The sequence below is a fragment of the Stegostoma tigrinum genome, unplaced genomic scaffold, assembly GCF_030684315.1.
Source record: "Stegostoma tigrinum isolate sSteTig4 unplaced genomic scaffold, sSteTig4.hap1 scaffold_91, whole genome shotgun sequence".
NCBI lineage: Eukaryota > Metazoa > Chordata > Chondrichthyes > Orectolobiformes > Stegostomatidae > Stegostoma > Stegostoma tigrinum.
Genome location: NW_026728816.1, coordinates 647,707 through 669,992, shown reverse-complemented (window position 1 = coordinate 669,992; position 22,286 = coordinate 647,707). Strand labels below are relative to the sequence as shown.

Here is a 22,286-nt window from a genome sequence, read left to right as displayed (position 1 = left end):
CAGGCAGAGACAGGCAGGCAGAGACAGTCAGACACAGAGAGACAGAGACAGAGTCAGAGTCAGGCAGAGACCAACGGCAGGCAGGCAAGCAAACCGACAGGCAGTCAGACACAGACTGTCAGACAGATACAGTCAGACGGAGACAGGCAGGCAGACAGGCAGAGACACTCAGGCAGTCAGGCAGACACAGTCAAGCAGAGACCGTCAGGCAGACAGACAGAGACAGTCAGACACAGAGACAGAGTCAGACAGAGACAGACAGGCAGGCAGACAGACAGACACAGGCAGTCAGACACAGACTGTCAGACAGATATAGGCAGACAGAGACAGTCAGGCTGACAGGCAGAGACAGGCAAGCAGAGACAGGCAGGCAGGCGGAGACAGTCAGGCAGAGACAGGCAGACAGAGGCAGGCATACAGACAGGCAGACACAGTCAGGCAGAGACAGGCAGGCAGGTGGAGACATGCAGACAGGGACAGACAGAGGCACAGGCGGAGACAGTCAGGCGGACAGGCAGAGGCAGGCAGACAGTCAGGCAGGCACACAGGCGGAGGCAGTCAGGCAGAAACAGGCAGGCAGACAGTCAGGCGGAGACAGTCAGGCGGAGACAGTCAGGCGGGCAGGCAGAGACAGGCATACAGACAGACAGAGACGGTCAGACACAGAGAGACAGAATCAGTGTCAGACAGAGACCGCAGGCAGGCAGGCGGAGACTGTCAGGCACACAGGCGGTCAAGCAGAGACAGGCAGGTAGGGACAGACATAGAGACAGGCAGGCAGGTAGGGACAGACAGGCAGACAGAGACAGGCCGAGACAGTCAGGCAGACAGGGACAGGCAGGCAGGTAGAGACGGGCAGACAGGGACAGACAGACACAGGCAGAGGCAGGCAGGCAGGTAGAGACGGGCAGACAGGGACAGGCAGAGACAGGCAAGCAGGTAGAGACGGGCAGACAGGGACAGGCAGGCAGGCAGAGGCAGAGACAGGCAGGCGGACAGGCAGAGGCAGACAGGCAGACAGTCAGGCAGATAGAGGCAGACAGGCGGAGACAGTCAGGCAGACAGGCGGAGACAGTCAGGCAGAGACTGTCAGACAGATACAGGCAGGCGGAGACAGTCAGGCAGAGAGACAGACAGGCTGAGACAGTCAGGCACAGGCAGACAGGCAGGTAGAGACGGGCAGACAGGGACAGACAGACACAGGCAGAGGCAGGCAGGCAGGTAGAGACGGGCAGACAGGGACAGGCAGAGACAGGCAGGCAGGTAGAGACGGGCAGACAGGGACAGAGACAGGCAGAGGCAGAGACAGGCAGGCGGACAGGCAGAGGCATTCAGGCAGCGACAGGCAGGCAGGCACAGGCAGGCACAGGCAGACAGTCAAACAGAGTCAGGCAGACAGGCGGAGACAGGCAGTCAGACATAGACTGTCAGACAGATACAGGCAGACGGAGACAGTCAAACAGACAGGCGGAGACAGTCAGGCAGAGAGACAGACAGGCTGAGACAGTCAGGCACAGGCAGGCAGGCAGTCAAACAGACAGGCGGAGACAGTCAGGCAGAGAGACAGAGACAGTCAGGCAGATGGACAGGTGGAGACAGTCAGGCAGAGACAGGCAGGCAAACCGACAGGCAGTCAGACATAGACTGTCAGACAGATACAGGCAGACGGAGACAGGCAGGCACACAGGCGGAGACAGTCAGGCAGGCAGACAGGCAGAGACAGTCAGGCAGACACAGTCAAGCAGAGACAGGTAGGCAGGCAGGCACAGGCAGACAGGCAGAGACAGTCAGACGGAGTCAGACAGAGACAGGCAGGCAGAGACAGGCATACAGACAGACAGACAGTCAGACACAGAGAGACAGAGTCAGAGTCAGACAGAGACAGGCAGGCAGAGACCGACGGCAGGCAGGCAGACACAGACTGTCAAACAAACATAGGAAGACGGAGACAGGCAGTCAGACACAGACTGTCAGACAGATATAGGCAGACAGAGACAGTCAGGCAGGCAGGCAGGCAGGCAGAGACAGTCAGGCAGGCAGAGACAGGCAGGCAGACAGAGACGGTCAGACAGAGACAGGCAGGCAGGCGGAGACAGTCAGGCGGAGACAGACAGAGACAGGCAGGCAGACAGGCAGAGACAGTCAGGCGGACAGGCAGAGGCAGGCAGGCAGACAGAGACAGGCAGACACAGTCAGGTAGAGACAGGCAGCGACAGACAGGCAGGCAGGCAGACAGAGACAGGGCGAGGCAGGCAGGCCGACAGGCGGAGAGACAGACAGTCAGGCAGAGACAGGTGGAGAGACAGACAGTCAGGCAGACAGGCGGAGATGGACAGTCAGACGGAGCAGTCAGGCAGGCAGAGACAGACTGGCAGGCAGGCACAGACTGGCAGGCAGAGACAGTCAGGCAGACAGGCGGAGGCAGACAGACAGACACAAGCAGACAGACAGACACAAGCAGACAGAGACAGGCTGTCAGACAGATACAGGCAGGCGGAGACAGGCTGTCAGACAGATACAGGCAGGCGGAGACAGACAGAGTCAGGCAGGCAGACAGAGGCAGTCAGACACAGACAGACAATCAAACCAACACGGGCAGACAGAGACAGGCAGATGCAGGCGGAGGCAGACAGACAGAGACAGGCAGTCAGACACAGGCAGACTGTCAGACGGAGACAGGCACGCGGAGGCAGGAAGGCGGAGACAGACAGAGAGAGACAGTCAGAGACAGGCATGCAGAGACAGGCAGGCAGACAGAGGCAGTCAGATACAGACAGACAGTCAAACCGATACAGGCAGAGACAGACAGGCAGACGGATGCAGGCAGATAGAGACAGTCAGACACAGGCAGAGGCGCAGACGGAGACAGGCAGAGACAAACAGACAGAGGCAGGCAGGCAGAGGCAGGCAGAGACGGTCAGACAGACAAAGACAGGCAGGCAGTGAGACAGTCTGACAGGCAGGCAGGCCGCGGCAGATAGAGGCAGGCAGAGACAGTCAGGCAGGCGGAGGCAGACAGGCAGATGGAGGCAGGCAGACAGACAGTCAGACACAGATAGGCAGAGAGGCAGGCAGAGACAGGCAGGCAGGCAGGCACGCAGAGGCAGACAGAGACCGGCAGGCAGGCAGAGACAGTCAGACAGAGAGGCAGAGAGTCAGGCAGAGACGCAGGCAGTCAGATAAACAGAGGCAGAGAGTCAGGCAGGCAGGCAGACAGAGACAGTCAGGCCGAGGCAGACAGAGGCAGGCGGGCAGACAGAGACAGTCAGAAGGCAGTCAGTCAGACAGAGGCAGGCAGAGACAGACAGACAGTCAGACAGAGACCGCCAGTCAGGCAGGCAGAGACAGTCAGACAGAGACAGACAGTTAGACAGGCAGAGGCAGACAGAGATAGAGAGGCAGGCAGAGAGTCAGGCACACACGCAGAGAGTCAGACAGACGCGCAGGCAGGCAGACACGCAGTCAGTCAGGCAGGCAGAGAGAGACAGTCAGACAGAGACAGGCCGCCAGGCAGAGACAGGCCGCCAGGCAGATAGACAGACAGTCAGGCAGAGACAGTCAGAAGACAGACAGAGGCAGGCAGACACGGACAGTCAGATAGACAGACAGACAGAGACAGTCAGTCAGGCAGACAGTCAGGCAGGCAGAGACAGTCACACAGAGACAGGCAGGCAGACAGAGGCAGTCAGACCGAGATAGGTAGGCAGAGACAGTCAGATAGAAAGACAGTCAGATAGAAAGACAGTCAGATAGAAAGACAGTCAGATAGAAAGAGGCAGGCAGGCAGGCAGACAGGCCAAGGCAGAGAGAGACAGGCAGACAGAGACAGTCAGAAGGCAGGCAGAGACAGTCAGACAGAGACAGGCTGACAGTCAGACAGAAACAGGCAGGCAGGCAGAGGCAGTCAGACACAGACACCCAGTCAGACAGAGACAGAGAGACAGACAGGCAGGCGGCACCAGGCAGGCAGGCAGAGACAGTCAGACACAGACAGGCAGGCAGGCAGACAGACGGACAGAGGGAGGCTGACACAGACAGGCAGGCAGTCAGACAGAGACAGGCAGGCAGACAGAGACAGGCAGGCAGGCAGAGACAGTCAGACAGAGACAGGCAGGCAAACAGTCAGACAGAGACAGGCCGACAGTCAGACAGAGACAGGCAGGCAGGCGGCGCCAGGCAGGCAGGCAGAGACAGTCAGACACAGACAGGCAGGCAGACAGACAGAGGCAGGCAGGCAGACAGACAGACAGAGGCAGACAGGCGGAGGCAGGCAGTCGGAGACAGACAGACAGTCAGAGGCAGGCAGACAGAGACCTTTTTAAAATTAACAAGAACATGTGATTAACACACTTAATAGCTGCGACCGAGTGTGATTTAAAAGAATGCTGATTACCAGAAGTTAAATAGGGGTTGTAAGATCCACTATTTGAAACGAGTCAAGAGCCAATTCGATTGTACTTTAGATTTGGGTGTAATGAGAATGCACGTCGGTTGAAAGAGATTGATGTTTTAGTTTAAACTGTTCTGAGTCCTGCTTCATAAATATAAAGGAGGGCTTCATAACTTATAAAGCTGCTGTTCCTCCACCATTGTTCTGCAGAAATTACTGAATCAAACGACAGAATATGACCAGCATCATAAGATAGGAGTAGAAGTAAGGCCATTCGGCCAATCAAGTCCACTTTGCCATTTAAATCATGGCTGATGGGCATTTCAACGACACTTCCCTCAACTCTCCCTGTAGCCCTTGACTCCTTTTGAGATCAAGAATTTGTTGATCTCTGCCTGAATTCACAAGCCCACCACTCTCTGGCTGAAGACGTGTCGTCTCGTTTCAGTTTTAAATTTGCCCCCTCTAATTTTAAGGCTGTGCCCACGGGTCCTACTCTCCCCGCCTAACGGAAACAACTTCCTAGCGTCCACCCCTTCTAAACCATACATTATCACTGACGGTTCCCTCGTTAGATTTGACATATTGCATTTGAGAAGGAAATGGCCTGTTTCCATCATTCCAGAGTACTTTTCTTAATCATTGTATTTATTTGTCGGCCCAATAAAGGAATTAATTTTATTTGATAGCTCAATAAGTTAAAACTGTAATCGAAGTTAGTTTTCTTCCTCCTTTGTAGTGGATCTGTTGGAGTTGCACACAGCACAACACGTCTTTGATCGACACAAATTGACACAAAACGAGCAACTTCTAAATGTAACTGAAGTAATCAACTGTTTAACGTCCATTTATGATGGTTTGGAACAAAATCACAAAGACTAGGTCAATGTGTCACTCTGTGTCAACATGTGTCTGAACTGGCTGCTGAACGTCTTTGATACGTATGTATGATTTACACTTGAATGTAGTATGTTTAGATTGTCCTAAGGTGCATTAAACTGCATCCTACATTTTGGATTTTGATCAGTTAAGTAAATGTGAAGATTGTCAACTGATTAAAATCAATCCTAGTATTGTTGACATAAGGTTTCAGTATGTTCTAATTTCATTTCAGTGCAAGTGATAAAGTAGTTGAAAGTTTTAGCGACTTTTGTTTTAAATCACAAAATTGAAACTGATATAGAACGTAGAACGTAGAACAGTACAGCACAGAACAGGCCCTTCAGCCCACGATGTTGTGCCGACCATATACTTTTGATTCCATTTGGTCAAATCTGTACAGGATCATGGAGACATCTTGACACTCTGATTGTAATGCTCTTCACGGTGACAAATGTGAGTGCTGGAGAAAGACGTGTATAAAGTACACAATATGAACATCATCCAGTTAATGTCAAGGAATAAACAGCCAGATGCAGAATAAGTTTTTATGTGACCCTCAATCTCGTAGAGTCATACAGCATAGAAACACCATGTCTATGCCTCCCAACAAACACCAAACTACACTAATCTCATTTATCTACACTTGGTCCCTAGCCTCCTTTGACCTAGCATTTTAAATGCTCATCCCAGATGCTTTTTAAATGTTGAGAATACCTGCCTCAACTACCCTCTCAGGCAGCGTGCTCCAAATGTCCACTTTGTTGATGAAAAAGCTTTTCCTCAGACTTCCTCCAAAGCATTTAATCCTCACCTTAAACTTGTGCCATCTGGTCTTAGACACATGTGCCATGGGGAAAGGATTCTCACAATGTATTCTGCCAGGGCCTGTCATAATTTTTTCTGCCTCAATCATTTCCCGACCCCCACCTCAGCTTCCTCTGCTACAAGAAACACAAATCCAGCATACCAGTCTATCTCGTAACTGAGACTTTTTAACCTAGCCAGTATCTTGAAGAGCATTAACTGTGCCATTGTGGTATTTTCCAGACTAATTGTCGTTCAGCTTATCTCAGTCAGATTGTTGAGTAAGCTCCATTTAGGAATAATGTTATGCACTTCACTTGGAAATGTGTTAAGACTGTGACAGTATATTGGGGAATCCTTGCAAGTGGAGAGATTTTTATTTTCTTTCAGTCCAAGCTGGATATAATTCTAGGATTTGGAGATGAACGTCCAGGGTTAAACCTCCGGTGTCCTTCTATCCACCCCAAATCACCTCCAATTTTCCATTTATATAAAATTGAGCTTTGTTTGCATGAGGTGTGTTCCAATATTAAATCGTTATTGCGACTGTCAATTTTGACATTCTTCATTAGGTACGTACCCTTCATATTGATAGCGGCTCAAGGTGCTTCAGGGTGTCAAAACTAAAATGTTGCATTTTCCAGTGAAATTGTAGATATTAAGCTGAAATTCTCGCGAGGGAGCACTGAACGGCATGCATTATTTCTGAGTACCGCCCTCATTAATACTTATTCCATTTTTGTACCTGCCAGACAGAAACTAGACGCTCAGAATTAGCGAAATAAAATTCTGAGTGGGTGTGTGATGCTTGCACATTGCTCAATGCTCTTCTGGACCTCCAACTTGGGCAGTAGTCACCAGCATCTGCAGCCACACCCATCAGTAGCACCCCATGTCCACAGTTTTGACATGTGGCATGTTCCAGCCTCAGCACATCATGGCACATCTCAGATCTGCTTTCAGTACTCTTCTGTACTTCATTGCTGCATTTTGGATTGCAGCAGCCCCCCTCATTGCAGTGCTACTGCCAGGGCACTTTTATATGCAGGGACAGGCACCCATTCGTGTATTGGGCCACGTTACACATCAGGACACCTTGCTTGAGCTCTCCACTCTCATTTTGTCCCTGCATGAATGCTAACAGCTCCTCTGCCTTGTCTTCATTTGCTTTGTCTTTTTATGGGTTGCCCCCTCCGCCACATCTCTCAGACTCATAACACTAGTATGTTGATTAACCTTTTGGCATCGAGACAAAGCCAGACAGCTTGTCATGTTTGTCAGCAGTCATCAATCAAAGGAGTGGGTGTGTTGCCGTTTAGCCCCGTGATATGTTGATCTCACACCTGCAGCATGTGCCAGCTGCAGAAGCACAGAACGCGTTGCATTGTCTCCAACCACATGGTCGTTCTTCAGGTTCTGAGGGGAATGGTCTGTAGTCAAGGGAGGCAGTTCCAGGCAGCAGATCGAGGTAACTCCAGGGCATTGTCTGATATCACTCGAGGGGCTTGGATGCAATCAGTTGGCTGCTCAGGATGATCATGGTCAGGACACTGTCCTCATAGGTTGTGAGAAGTCAAACGTTAGACACCTCACTACCTGTGTTGGCTCTTTCTGCCCTACGGTGGGCTGTTTTTCCTGGAATGAAACAAAGGGAGTGATTGAGTGAGATGAAATGAGCTGGTGCATTTGTTAGTGCTCATGTATGTTTGGGAAGGGAGGTGAGGTCTCCTGGGTGAGAGCAAGAGGCACAGAGAACATAGAGGATTAATAGCCTTGGGCCCTCAAGTAGGCGAGAGCAAGTGAAGACAGACATTGAATGCTTTGGTGAGAATGGTATTACATGAGCTGTGCTGAAGGGTGGTGCAGAATTAGAGAGAGTGTGAATGTGAGGTAGCACAGACCAATGATACCAGTCACGGTTGGACATAGAGCAGTTTTTCCGCCATCTTCGTCTCCGTGCCTACTTCTTCAACCGGGAACCTAACCCTCCTTCCACTGACCCCTTCACCCGCTTCCAACACAAGTCCTCCTCCTGGACACCACCCCTAGGCCTCCTACCCTCCCTCGACCTCTTCATCTCCAACTGCCGTCGAGACGTTAACCACCTCAACCTCTCCACCCCTCTCACCCACTCCAACCTCTCCCCCGCAGAACGGGCAGCCCTCCGCTCCCTCCGCTCCAACCCCAACCTCACCATCAAACCCGCAGACAAGGGTGGCGCAGTGGTAGTATGGCGCACTGACCTCTACATCGCTGAGGCCAGACGCCAACTCTCCGACACCACCTCCTACTGCCCCCTCGATCATGACCCCACACCCACGTGACCAAACCATCATCTCCAACACCATTCACGACCTCATCACCTCAGGGGACCTCCCACCCACATCCTCCAACCTCATTGTTCCCCAACCCCGCACGGCCGTTTCTATCTCCTTCGCAAAATCCACAAACCTGCCTGCCCTGGTCGACCCATCGTCTCAGCCTGCTCCTGCCCCACCGAACTCATCTCCACCTATCTGGACTCCATTTTCTCCCCTTTGGTCCAGGAACTCCCCACCTACGTCCGTGACACCACCCACGCCCTCCACCTCCTCCAGGACTTCCAATTCCCTGGCCCACAACACCTCATATTCACCATGGACGTCCAGTCCCTGTACACCTGCATTCCGCATGCAGATGGCCTCAAAGCCCTCTGCTTCTTCCTGTCCCGCAGGCCCGACCAGTCCCCCTCCACCGACGCTCTCATCCGCCTAGCTGAACTCGTCCTCACCCTCAACAACTTCTCTTTTGACTCCTCCCACTTCCTACAGACTAAGGGGGTGGCCATGGGCACCCGCATGGGCCCCAGCTATGCCTGCCTCTTCGTAGGTTACGTGGAACAGTCCCTCTTCCGTACCTACACAGGCCCCAAACCACACCTCTTCCTCCGGTACATTGATGACTGTATCGGCGCCGCCTCTTGCTCCCCAGAGGAGCTCGAACAGTTCATCCACTTCACCAACACCTTCCACCGCAACCTTCAGTTCACCTGGGCCATCTCCAGCACATCCCTCACCTTCCTGGACCTCTCAGTCTCCATCTCAGGCAACCAGCTTGTAACTGATGTCCATTTCAAGCCCACCGACTCCCACAGCTACCTAGAATACACCTCCTCCCACCCACCCTCCTGCAAAAATTCCATTCCCTATTCTCAATTCCTCCGCCTCCGCCGCATCTGCTCCCACGATAAGACATTCCACTCCCACACATCCCAGATGTCCAAGTTCTTCTAGGACAACAACTTTGCCACCACAGTGATCGAGAACGCTCTTGACCGCGTCTCCCGTATTTCCCGCAACACATCCCTCACACCCCGCCCCCGCCACAACCGCCCGAAGAGGATCCCCCTCGTTCTCACACTCCACCCTAGCAACCTCCGGATACAACGCATCATCCTCCGACACTTTCACCATTTACAATCCGACCCCACCACCCCAGACATTTTTCCATCCCCACCCCTGTCTGCTTTCCGGAGAGACCACTCTCTCCGTGACTCCCTTGTTCGCTCCACACTGCCCTGCAACCCCACCACACCCGGCACCTTCCCCTGCAACCGCAGGAAATGCTACACTTGCCCCCACACCTCCTCCCTCACCCCTATCCCAGGCCCCAAGATGACATTCCACATCAAGCAGAGATTGACCTGCACATCTGCCAATGTGGTATACTGCATCCACTGTACCCGGTGTGGCTACCTCTACATTGGGGAAACCAAGCGGAGGCTTGGAGACCGCTTTACAGAACACCTCCGCTCAGTTCGGAACAAACAACTGCACCTCCCAGTCGCAAACCATTTCCACTCCCCCTCCCATTCTCTAGATGACATGTCCATCATGGGCCTCCTGCACTGCCACAATGATGCCACCCGAAGGTTGCAGGAACAGCAACTCATATTCCGCCTGGGAACCCTGCAGCCATATGGTATCAATGTGGACTTCACCAGTTTCAAAATCTCCCCTTCCCCTATTGCATCCCTAAACCAGCCCAGTTCGTCCCCTCCCCCCACTGCACCACACAACCAGCCCAGCTCTTCCCCCCCCCCCCCACCCACTGCATCCCAAAACCAGTCCAACCTGTCTCTGCCTCCCTAACCTGTTCTTCCTCTCACCCATCCCTTCCTCCCTCCGCAAGCCGCACCCCCATCTACCTACTAACCTCATCCCACCTCCTTGACCTGTCCGTCTTCCCTGGACTGACCTATCCCCTCCCTACCTCCCCACCTATACTCTCTCCACCTATCTTCTTTACTCTCCATCTTCGGTCCGCCTCCCCCTCTCTCCCTATTTATTCCAGTTCCCTCTCCCCATCCCCCTCTCCGATGAAGGGTCTAGGCCCAAAACGTCAGCTTTTGTGCTCCTGAGATGCTGCTTGGCCTGCTGTGTTCATCCAGCCTCACATTTTATTATCTTGGAATTCTCCAGCATCTGCAGTTCCCATTATCTCCAATGAGGCTCCTCTTCTGTTGGAGCAGAGGTCACTGATCTTGCAGCACTGCTGTATGGCTCTTTTGGTGGTTGAGACTGCCTTGACACTGGACAGACTCAGATGAGTCTGGCCGAGTCTTGTGTCGTGGCCTCCTGTGCTTGTCTTTGGGAAAGAGGACAGTCCTCCACTGCACCAATCCATCCACCAGGATTTCCAGGTCTCCAACTGTAAAGTAAGGTGCTAATTTCCCTTTTCCTGCCCTGTCTGGGACAAATGCTATGAACTGTATAAGGCAGTTCTGGATTCTGGGCATTTTACTGGTTCACAATAGCCTTTAAACATGGCACTAGTGCCAGTAATACCGGGATGTTTCAGTGGTGGCAAACACTTGCAGTTACGATGAGTGGAAAACTAACGAGCGTCGGCTGAGAGAGGCGCTACAGGAGCATTGTTGCTAGTTATTGAAAAGGTTTGCAACAACAGAGTGAGAAAATTTGTCAGGTGTTTTGGAGAGATACTGTCCTTGCAGTGCAATAAAAATAACACTGAACTGATTCACTCCAGTGTTTTGGACCTTCAGATTTCAGAACAGAATTAGACCATTCAGCCCATTGAGTGGGATCTATCATTCTCAACCTCCTGTGTCCTCACTAAGCAAGAACATGTCTATCTATGCCTGAAATCAACTCTGACTTGGCTTCCACAGCTTTCTGCATCAATGAGTTCCACAGATTCACAACTTTCTGACTGAAGAAATTCTTCCTCAACTCCATCCTGAAGGGTGGTCCCTTTGACTCTGAGGCTGTACCCTCAGGTCCTGGTCTCTCCTACTTGTGGAAACATCATCTCCATGTCCACTCTATCCAGGCCTGAATTACCTTCAGTGTGACCCCCTTCATCCTTCTAAACTCCATCAAGTACAGGCCCAGAGTTCTCAGCCACTCCTCACTTCATCCCCAGGATTATGTCTGAGAACCTCATCTAGACCCTGACAAAGGCCAGCACATCCTTCCTTAGATAGATGGCCAAAAACTGCTCTTAATATTCCAAATGCAATATGACCAGAGCCTTACACAGCCTCAGCAACACATCTCTGCTCTTGTATTTTTGCCGTCTTGAAATGAATGCTGACATTGCATTTGCCTTCCCAACTGCCAACTGAACCTGCATGTTAAAAGAATCCTGAATTGGGTCATCTTTGTGCTTCAGATTTCTGAAGCCTTTCCCAATTTAGAAAATAGTCTATGCCTGTACTTCCACTTCTCCACAGACTCTCTGTGACCTCCCCACTTCCTCAACACTACTTGCCTCTCCACCTATCATAGAACATAGAACACAGAAAATAGAACAGTACAGCACAGAACAGGCTCTTCAGCCCACGATGTTGTGCCGACCATTGATCCTCATGTATGCACCCGCAAATTTCTGTGACCATATGCATGTCCAGCAGTCTCTTAAATGACCCCAATGACCTTGCTTCCACAACTGCTGCTGGCAACGCATTCCATGTCCTCACAACTCTGTGTAAAGAACCCGCCTCTGACATCCCCTCTCTACTTTCCTCCAACCAGCTTAAAACTATGACCCCTCGTGTTAACCTTTTCTGCCCTGGAAAATAGTCTCTGGCTATCAACGCTATCTATGCCTCTCATTATCTTGTATACCTCAATTAGGTCCCCTCTCCTCCTCCTTTTCTCCAATGAGAAGAGTCCGAGCTCAGTCAACCTCTCTTCATAAGATAAGCCCTCCAGTCCAGGCAGCATCCTGGTAAACCTCCTCCTGAACCCTCTCCAAAGCATCCATATCTTTCCTATAATAGGGCGACCATAACTGGACGCAGTATTCCAAGTGCGGTCTAACCAAAGTTTTATAGAGCTGCAACAAGATCTCATGACTCTTAAACTCAATCCCCCTGTTAATGAAAGCCAAAACACCATATGCTTTCTTAACAACCCTGTCCACTTGGGTGGCCAGTTTAAGGGATCTATGTATCTGCACACCAAGATCCCTCTGTTCCTCCACACTGCCAAGAATCCTATCCTTAATCCTGTACTCAGCTTTCAAGTTCGACCTTCCAAAATGCATCACCTCACATTTATCCAGGTTGAACTCCATCTGCCACCTCTCAGCCCATCTCTACATCCTGTCAATGTCCCGCTGCAGCCTACAACAGCCCTCTATACTGTCAACGACACCTCCAACCTTTGTGTCGTCTGCAAACTTGCTGACCCATCCTTCAATCCCCTCATCCAAGTCATTAATAAAAATTACCAACAGTAGAGGCCCAAGGACAGAGCCCTGTGGAACACCACTCACCGCTGACTTCCAGGCAGAATATTTTCCTTCTACTACCACTCGCTGTCTTCTGTTGGCCAGCCAATTCTGTATCCAGACAGCTAAGTTCCCCTGTATACCATTCCTCCTGACCTTCTGAATGAGCCTACCATGGGGAACATTCTCAAATGCCTTGCTGAAGTCCATATACACCACATCCACAGCTCAACCCTCATCAACTTTTCTAGTCACATCCTCAAAGATCTTGATAAGGTTTGTGAGGCATGACCTGCCCCTCACAAAGCTGTGTTGACTGCATTTAATCAAGCCATGCTCTTCCAGATGGTCTTAAATCCTATCCCTCAGAATCCTTTCTAACACCTTGCACACGACAGACGTGAGACTTGTTCTATTGAAATGTCATCTGCAAACTTAGCAGCAACCCCCTTTGGACGACAATACCATTAGTTCCTTTGTCCGGATTGCTAATGTATAACGTGAATGGCTGTCGTCTGAACTCTGATGACTGCGGAACTCCTGTAGTTGCTGGCTGCCATCCTGAAAAAGACCCTTTTATTCCCACTTTCTGCATTCTGCCAGTTAGCCAATCCGCTATCCATGCCAGTACCTATTCTCGAACACCATAAGCTCATTTTTTATTTTGAAGCCTCCTGTGTGTCACCTTGCCAAAGGCTTTCTGAAATTCCAATTAGGTAAAGTTCAATGGCTCTCTTTGGTTTTAACTCACTGGTTACATTCCCAAAGGATCTAACAGAGACCTTCCCTTGACAAAGTTGTGTTTTCTCAGCCCAGTTTACCATGTACTTCCACGTATTCTCCGGTCTCATCCTTAATAATAGACTCTAAAATCTGACCCACTGACCAGTGCCAGGCTAACAGGTCTATAATTTCTCGTCTTTTGCCACCCTCCATTTTAAACAGGGGTGTTATGTTTGCCATTTTGCACTCCTTGGGACCCACCCTGACTCCAGTAATTCCTGAAAGATCACCAATGCCTGCATGGTCTTCTCACTTATCTCCTTCAGAACTCTTGGAGGCAGTCCATCTGGTCCATGTAATTTACCATCTTCTCGGAATTATACAATTCCTACAGTGCGGAAAGAAACCATTGGGTCTGCACCACCTCCGCAAAGAACATCCCACCAAGACCCAGCCCTGTACTGTTTCCCCGCAAGCTCACATTTGCCATGGCTGATCCATCTTGCCTGCACATCTTTGGTCTGTGGATGGAAATCAGAGCACCTGTCCGAGACCCGTGCAGACATGGAGAGAATGTACAAATTCCACACAGACCCTTCAGCTTCCCCTGTACCTTCTCCTTAGTGATGGCCACCACACTCACTTCTGCTTCAGACTCCCTTAAAGGTCTAATACTGGTGCCTTCCAACCTGAAGACTGATGCAAAATATTTGTTCAGTTCCTCTGCCATTTCTTTGTTTCCCAACACTACTTATTTGGCCCCTCTTGAAATTTCCTTTGGATTTTCAGGGGTGTTTTACAATAACAATATCTACTTTATTGTGTTGACAAATGGATTGTTTAGATCATCACAGAAACAATAAGAAAAATTCATCAGTCCTCTCATTTAACAATTATATATATATATATTAATATCACAATCAATGCATTTCCATCAGGTAAGTACATAGCTGGAACTTTCTAACCTGGCGTTTTCATTTTTCATTTCTCAGATTTCACTCTCAGACAGAACAGTTGATGTTGACACACTGTTCATTAAAAATAACATCCACTGTATTTTTCCCCATGTTGTAGCTCGTGGACTTGTGTAACCTTAACGTATAGAGTCCATGTTCATTTCCAAGGAAGTTATTACTTTAGTGATTTCAGGTGTTACATTCAGAAGGGTACCATGCTGCAATTCTAGCCTGCTGTTTGCAGAGTAATCCCAATGTGGAAGATTTTGAAAAGTATGTAAATTTCCCTAATTTACCTGTCTTTGCAATCCAAACTGATAGACACCACGGTCCAGATTTCTGTTGTTCACAAGAATGCCTGTTTATGACAACTGCGTAGATTCTAGCATCAGACAGATATTTACAAAGATTGGACACATATCTGTACGAATTAAAGCTGTCAAACCCCCTGTAAACTCATCTTGCTGCAGACAAACATCGAGGGGAGAGGGATAAAACATGGATATTATAGGTGTAAAAAAAAGGCAAAGTAGGCTGTTCACTGGTCCCTGTTCACATGATTTGCGAAGATGATCTTGAGGATATAAAACAAATGAATAAATATCGCACAGTGACTTATTATCTTTTGCAACAAGTGTTGATGATATGGCATTTCTGTGATCATAAAATAGAACATTGTCCAATTTCCTAAGAGCATTACCGCAGTTTTCATTTGTATTCTCCATTTCGGGAACATACTTAATTGGTACTTTACTGACTAAGTGACCTTTGGTCATCTACAGTGTTCGGTTGCAAACAGCCAATATTTTATTATTCTAATTTAGTAACTTAGGTTTGGAATTTTGTCATGGAAATGTATTTCACTTATGCTACTCTGCGTAAACACACAACTACCGCAGTTAATAAAAGAAAGAACTGCATTTATGTAGCACATTTTATGGTCTAAGGCATAAAAAGTACTCTATAGGCAGCGAAACTACTTTTGAAATGCCGTCATTGATGCAGCATAAGAAAATGTGTAGTGTTTAAAATAGTCAGAAGTAAAGAAATATGAAATGAAGAAATCATAAATAGTTAAAAAAATGAAATTATGAATATGAAGAAATATAAAATCTTCAGTCCCTTGCGAGTGGAGACATAGAATCAGGAGATGTAGAGTCAGTATGGAGCCTATCAGGGAGGAGGCAATTCTGGATCTGGTGTTGTGCAATAAACCGGATTTGATCAGGGACCTCAAAGTAAAGGAGCCATTAGTAAAGGTAGTGACCGTAATATGATCATTTTTAATCAGCAATTTGAGAGGGAGAAGGGAGAATCGGAAGTGTCAGTATTGTAGGAACTATGGAGCAATGAGGGAGGAGCTGGCCAAAGTTCAATGGTTCAATACCGTAGCAGGGATGGCAGTGGAACAACAATGGCAGGTATTTCTGGATATAATGCAAAAGGTGCAGGATCAGTTCATTCCAAAGAAGAAAAAAGAACCGAAGGGGAGGCAGGGGTGGCTGTGGTTGACGAGGGAAGTTAAGGACTCTATAAAGATAAAAGAGAAGAAGTATAACAGAGCAAAGATGAGTGGGGAAGCCGGAGGACTGGGAAGCTTTTAAAGAGCAACAGAAGATAACTAAAAAGGCAATACGCAGAGAATAAAATGAGGTACCAAGGAAAACTGGCGAAAAATATAAAGGAGGATAGTAAAAGCTTTTTTTAGGTATGTGGAAAAAAAATGGTTAAGACGAGAATTGGCCCTTGAAGACAGAAACGAGTGAATTTATTTAATGGGAACAAGGAAATGGCAGAAGAGTCGAATAGGTACCTTGGATCTGTCTTCACTCGAGAAGACAGAAGCAATCTCCCAGATGTAATAGTGGCTGAAGGACGTAGGGTAATGGATGAACTGAAGGGTATTTACATGAGGCAGGAAATGGTGTTGGATAGACGGTTGGGTCTGAAGGCTGATAAGTCCCCGGGACCTGATGGTCTGCAATCCAGGGTACTTAAGGAGGTGGCTCTAGAAATCGTGAACACATTGGTAATCATTTTCCAATGTTCTGTGGATTCAGCATCAGTTCCTGCGAATTGGAGGGTGGCTAATGTTGTCCCACTTTTCAAGAAAGGAGGGAGAGCGAAAACAAGAAATTATAGACCGGTTAGCGGGACGTCAGTAGTGGGAAAGATGCTGGAGTCAATTATAAAAGATGAAATTATTACCATTTGGATCGCAGTAACAGATAGGTCAGAGTCAGCATGGATTTACAAAGGGGCAATCATGCTTGACTAATCTTCTGGAATTTTTTGAGGACATAACTATGAAGATGGACAAGGGAGAACCAATGGATGTCGTGTACCTGGACTTTCAGAAAGCCGTTGATAAAGTCCAACACAGGAGATTATTGAGCAAAATTAGGGCACATGTTATTGGGAGCCAAATACTGAGTTGGATTGAAAATTGGCTGGCTGACCGGAAGCAAAGAGTAGTGATAAATGGGTCCCTTTCGGAATGGCACGCGGTGATCAGTGGGGGACCGCCAGGTTCAGAGCTGGGACCGCAGCTATTTACAATATACATTAATGATATTGATGAAGGCACTAAAAGTAATATTCGCAAATTTGCTCCTGACACACAGCTGGGTGGCAGTGTGAAATGTGAGCCGGATGTTATGTGAATGCAGGGTGACTTGGACAGGCTCGGTGAGTGGATGGATGCATGGCAGATGCAGTTTCATGTGGACAAATGTGTGGTGATCCACTTTGCTGGCAAGAACAGGAAGGCAGATTACTATCTAAATAGAGTCAAGTTGGTAAAGGGGAAGTAAAACGCAATCTAGGTATTCTTGTACATGAGTCAATGAAAGCGAGCATGCAGGTACAGCAGGCAGTGAAGAAAGCTAATGGCTTAGAAAGATGAGAGGAAGTCTGATTGAGACGTATAAGATTATTAAAGGATTGGACACTCTGGAGGCAGGAAGCATGTTTCTGCTGATGGTTGAGTCCAGAACCAGAGGACACAGTTTAAAAATAAGGGGTAGGCCATTTAGAACAGAGTTGAGGAAAATCTTCTTCACCCAGAGAGTGGTGGATATGTGGAATGCTCTGCCCCAGAAGGCAGTGGAGGCCAGGTCTCTGGACAGTTTCAAGAAAGAGATGGATAGAGCTCTTAACCGTTGATTCCACTATCTTTATGGGGATAAGGCAGGGACAGGATACTGATTGTGGATGATCAGCCATGATTATAATGAATGGTGGTGTTGGCTCAAAGGGCCGAATGGCCTACTCCTGCACCTGTTGTCCATTGTAAAAGTTAATTGTATAAGAATGATGACGACTGTCCCTTTATATATGATGTTGGCAGCTTGTTCAGAGAGGGAAAACAACATGGTTGATCTTGATTCTGCTCCTATTTGTTACACAGAAGACTCTTCGAACAACAATTCTTGCATGTTGATGGGACGTTGAAACACAGGTAGATTATCGTGATCACTTGTTGAAAATGGATAGCAGCCAGTAGTTCTCTTTCCACTCAACTAGTGACCAGTAGGCAATGGTCAAACGGTACCTAACCCGGAGGCCACAAGCTCCCCTAAGACATGATATCAGTTGAGCCTCATGAATAACTACCTGCAGATGAACTATCTGCAGATAAAGCATGGTATTAAATCTCACATATACTGCTCTCAACCGTTTTAATCAAAGTATTTGTCACTCGTTGCATAGAAACAGATCACAAAACTGAAATGGCATATGCACAAATGCCAGCATAGAAGTTCTATACAGTAGCATTTTGTTTGAAGTTGTATTTGTAAAATAAAAGGGTGAAGTATTAACTTTCACAAATCATATTAACATGCTGTAGAAATCTGTGGAAGTGAGAAATTTGTTTTTTGATTCAATACATGTCTGACAAATGACAATTCAAAGATTTCTTTGTTTCAGCTGGAGTGGGTTGTGGAGTCGACCTCATTAGGGGCATTTAAGTGACTATTAGACAGGCATATGGGTGTTAATACAAGATAGGGGTGGAGGTTAGATAGACCTGAGGTTTAGGGTAAAAGTTCAGCACAACATCATGGGCTGAAGGGCCTGTACTGTTCGATGTTCTATGTATCTTATGCTGTATTCAAATAAGTAAAGTCAGTCAGTGACATTCTGGAACTTCCTTTTCCAGGGGTATGAGTGGAAGAATCAGAGTGTTTCTTTGAAAATTGGCTTGATGTGTCTGTCCAAGGGTCATCTGGAGGAAAAAATACAAGTGTAAGTACTAAATCTATCATTGCTGATACACATGTAAACTGTAGATTTAACTGTACGTAAACTTTGTTTAACAAACTAGCCCACTCAATAAAGTGACAAAAATTACACACCAGATGTTTACTGTATTCTCATCATCTCTGTGATGTCTGGTGAGGGTGCAAGTGAGAAGGCTCTCTGCCATTAAGTTTTAGTTAAGGCAAAGTTGCATCATTGCTGAAGTTATTTATGCTGTAAATGAAGGAGAACAGTGATGCGTATATCCCGTGCATTATGTTCCTATTATTGAGTGTGTGTTTTTTGTGTGTGTGGAAATATTGATCAACTGGAATTTTTGATTACTCAGCACATTCCTGGTACCACGGGTACTGTTTAACAAAAGGTTTGCTGTCTTAGTATATTTCTCTATTTAGTCACTGCCACTATTAATGTTTAGTTATAGCGTGGTCTTTACAGAACCTGCACTGTGCATTCCTGCTGGATAAATGATGCACTACATCTGTATGATGCCATTGCTTCTCAACGACACCAACTTAGCAGCTGTTTTTGTTACCAATAATGTTTTCATCATTAGAATACTTGGAAAATATTCAGAAGTGCTGTATGAATCTACTGCTCACTTGCAGCAGTGATAACACTTAATGTGAGGTCATGTTTTTCCCCATTTGATGTTCTGTTGTCAACAATGTATCTCACAACTAATGGGCATATTTCATTGAAACCTGGTCTGTACAGGTATGGTCCAAGGAAGAACTGATTAGTTTTTGACAGATCTAGATTTATTTCTCTATTTTTTAAAAACACCAGTTAAAATTCGTTGGATAGGCAAATGATCATCTTTCTAGAATATTGTTGATTGATTTCGAATGTTGTGGATTGTGACAGCCCTGATAGTAGAATTTTTCATAACTATCAAAATATGAGCAGAATTTTCAGAGCAGATTATCAAATTGGCCTGAAGCTTTCTCAGTGAGATGGAAGCTTTTAATAAAAGGATTTATTTTGTCGGCCTTGCTTTTACAAAGAATCAGTCAAGTGGAGAAATGCCTCAAAGAAAAGCTGTGTAATTATTGAGTCATGGATGTTTGTTGCACAGGAGGAGGCCGTGCGATCTGTCATTACTGCACTACTCAACAAAGATCTGTCTACATTGAACTCACAGTACATTGATTTCCTTTTTGATTGTTTGACCCATAGCCCTGGAGCCTACGGCAACAGAAGTGAATATCTAAATACTGCTTAAATATTCAGACACTTTCTGAATCAGCCACACTTTCAGTCAGTGAGTTCATGTCAACGAATGGAAAAAGCAGCTTCCAGTTATCCTTTCTATGCCCTTCAAAATCTTAAAACACCTTTTACCAGGTCCCCTTGTCTGCTCCAATCTTGTCATCGGTCAGATGGGCAGGTCAGTGGCAGATTGATGTAGCCTGAAGAAGGAATAAGATAAGAGAGTACTTAATGTGGCAAAGCCTGTCGTGCCTGATGGAGGTCAGCAACGGCAGTCAGCAGTGAAATCCACTGGCAAGGATGGGTGGGTTTTAGCCCAGCGCAGGGAATACAAACCATCATGGGGGAAGCCTCGTTCAGAGTGTCTGCAAACTCGTGGCTTAGGAAAGGACTGTAATAGAACATAGAACATAGAACAGAACAGTACAGCACAGAACAGGCCCTTCAGCCCACAATGTTGTGCCGACCATTGATCCTCATGTATGCACCCTCAAATTTCTGTGACCATATGCATGTCCAGCAATCTCTTAAATGACCCCAATGACCTTGCTTCCACAACTGCTGCTGGCAACGCATTCCATGCTCTCACAACTCTCTGTGTAAAGAACCCGCCTCTGACATCCCTCTATACTTTCCTCCAACCAGCTTAAAACTATGACCCCTCATGCTAGCCATTTCTGCCCTGGGAAATAGTCTCTGGCTATCAACTCTATCTATGCCTCTCATTATCTTGTATACCTCAATTAGGTCCCCTCTCCTCCTCCTTTTCTCCAATGAAAAGAGACCGAGCTCAGTCAACCTCTCTTCAAAAGATAAGCCCTCCCGTCCAGGCAGCATCCTGGTAAACCTCTTCTGAACCCTCTCCAAAGCATCCACATCTTTCCTATAATAGGGCGACCATAACTGGGCGCAGTATTCCAAGTGCGGTTTAACCAAAGTTTTATAGAGCTGCAACAAGATCTCCTGACTCTTAAACTCAATCCCCCTGTTAATGAAAGCCAAAACACCATATGCTTTCTTAACAACCCTCTCCATTTGGGTGGCCATTTTAAGGGATCTCCATATCTGCACATCAAGATCCCTCTGTTCCTCCACACTGCCAAGAATCCTATCCTTAATCCTGTACTCAGCTTTCAAATTCGATCTTCCAAAATGCATCACCTCGCATTTATCCAGGTTGAACTCCATCTGCCACCTCTCAGCCCATCTCTGCATCCTGTCAATGTCCCGCTGCAGCCTACAACAGCCCTCTACACTGTCAACGACACCTCCGACCTTTGTGTCGTCTGCAAACTTGCTGACCCATCCTTCAATTCCCTCGTCCAAGTCATGAATAAAAATTACAAACAGTAGAGGCCCAAGGACAGAGCCCTGTGGAACCCCACTCACCACTGACTTCCAGGCAGAATATTTTCCTTCTACTTGTCTTTCTGTTATGCCCCGAGGGAAAAAGCAATGAAAGTGCCGCTAATTTTTTGCACGGCGAGCTGCTGAATATTAACCAGTCTCTCACCATTGCCATCACCTTGCTCTTGTGAAGACAGACATGGATAAAGTTCTCAAAGCTGATAGAAAATTGAAAGCCCTCACATCCTGTGACAATGGTAAGTTTCCTTTCTTTAAAAAAAATGCTTGCAGTTTAATTGGCATAATAAAGACCACAGTGGCTCTGGTTAACACTGCTGCCTCACGGCACCAGCAACTTGGGTTCACTTCCACCCTTTGGTGTGTGTGGAGTTTGCACATTCTCCATGTGTCTGCATGGGTTTTCTCCGGGTGCTCCAGTTTCCTCCCACAGTCAAAAGATGTGCAACGTAGGTGGATTGGTCATGCTAAATTTCCCAAGGTGTTCAGTGATGTGTATGTTAGATGAGTTATAGGTGGATGGGTCTGGGTGGGATGCTGTGAGGGGCAGTGTGGACATGTTGGGCTGACGGACGTGTTTCCACGCTGTAAGGATTCTCTGATTCATGATTCTATGATCTTACTGAGCGCAAAGGTACAATATCGGCTGGTCATGTTTGTCTCACCTCTTTACACATGGACAGTAAAGCTTTAATTTCAGTTTCTATGCTTTTGCAACGTGTCTGCTGTCTATAACAAGGCTGACTATATCTCCTTCTCTAATGCGCATCTCTTGTCCCCTAACACCAGGAGGTGACACTTGCTTTTCACTTAGTACAATCAGTAAAACAATAGCCTCCATATTACATCCAGCGGCTTCTCTTAACGCTCACATACTGTTCTCTTTTAGCTCCAGGTATTGACTGCTCGTCATTTCTTATTCCTCATCTCATCTCTCTCTCACACACTGTCTCTCT

The 22,286-nt window shown here is 47.5% G+C and overlaps 1 pseudogene; it reads left to right on the top strand.

Annotated features, from left to right (window-relative positions):
• Nucleotides 1-22,286, top strand: part of LOC132209404 (utrophin-like) — a 159,795-nt pseudogene that overhangs the window by 41,815 nt on the left and 95,694 nt on the right.